The 1130-nt window shown below is 53.0% G+C and overlaps 1 pseudogene; it reads left to right on the plus strand.

Moving 5' to 3' along the window:
- LOC100391957 (glycoprotein endo-alpha-1,2-mannosidase-like protein pseudogene) lies at positions 1 to 751 on the plus strand (annotated as a pseudogene).
- Positions 752 to 1130: the final 379 nt, after the last annotated feature.

Consider the following 1130-nt stretch of genomic DNA (forward strand, 5'->3'; position numbering starts at 1 on the left):
ATGATCACAGGGTACCCTCAGATGAGCTGGTGCCCACCATTCTGGACACCACCCATCAGTGCGACATCCGGGTGGCTGGATCCTCATTCAACACCCACATCTACACCCACCCCCACAAGGCTGGGATGACATCACTGTATGTGACAATATCAAGTACATCATTGACATGTATGGCTTCCATGGTACATTTTATCTTTCTAAGAACAGCATGGGCAAAAGCGCCCCCACCAACTCTTTTATATCTATGACATATTTGACATCCCTTGAGGCCTGGCCCTGATTTGGGGTCTTCAGAGCGCTGCTGGTGGAGGAGGGCCACACCTACAACGTCCTGGTCGTGGGGTTTGATGATATGTATACCTACTTTGTCTCCAGTGGTTTATCCTTGGGTTCCTCCCATCAGAACTGGAAAGCTGTGGAGATTTTTTGTGATGCCAGCAACCTCATGTTCACTCCAGCGTGGGGCCTGGCTGCACGGACACCAGCATCCAGCCACCACAGAAGGTGGAATAAGGTCAATGGCAAGGACTATGACAGGGCCCTGCAGGCAGCACTGACGGTAAGGCCCAAGATCAGCTCCACCACCTCCTTCAATTAGCAGCCAGAGGGCATCCAGATCGAGAAGGCCACTCCCATGGAGACACCCCCGCCTGTATTTGGACTACCTGCCTCATCAGCACAGCCTGTACCTGGAGCTGACCCACTGCTGGGCGAGCACTTCATTAAAGTGAAGGTGCAGTGGCTCAGGTGAAGGGCCTGTAAACAGGGGCATGAGGTGCTGATGCCCTTGCCTCACTGGAAGATGTCACCAAGTGGAGCTCAGCTGAAGTTGTAGGCACACACTCCTTCCCAGGTTGGCAGCTGAGTACTTCTGGTGGGCCCTCAGCCTGGAGCTGTGTAGCACAGAGCCGATTCCTCAGGTGAGTGGTGCTGGGGTGCGCTGCGGGGATGGGAACTGCCAAGTCTGGCAGGTGACTGGACTTAGCCCAGGGCTGCAGTGAGCTATGAGTGCACCACTTCATTCCAGCCTCAGTGTCTCAGCAACAGAGCAAGACCCCATCTCTTAAAAAAAAAAGTATCCTAAGAATACAGGTGTACAAAAAGATGTGTTTAAGGATATCTATTGCAGC

The sequence above is a fragment of the Callithrix jacchus genome, chromosome 6 (assembly GCF_049354715.1).
Source record: "Callithrix jacchus isolate 240 chromosome 6, calJac240_pri, whole genome shotgun sequence".
NCBI classification, from domain to species: Eukaryota; Metazoa; Chordata; class Mammalia; order Primates; family Cebidae; genus Callithrix; species Callithrix jacchus.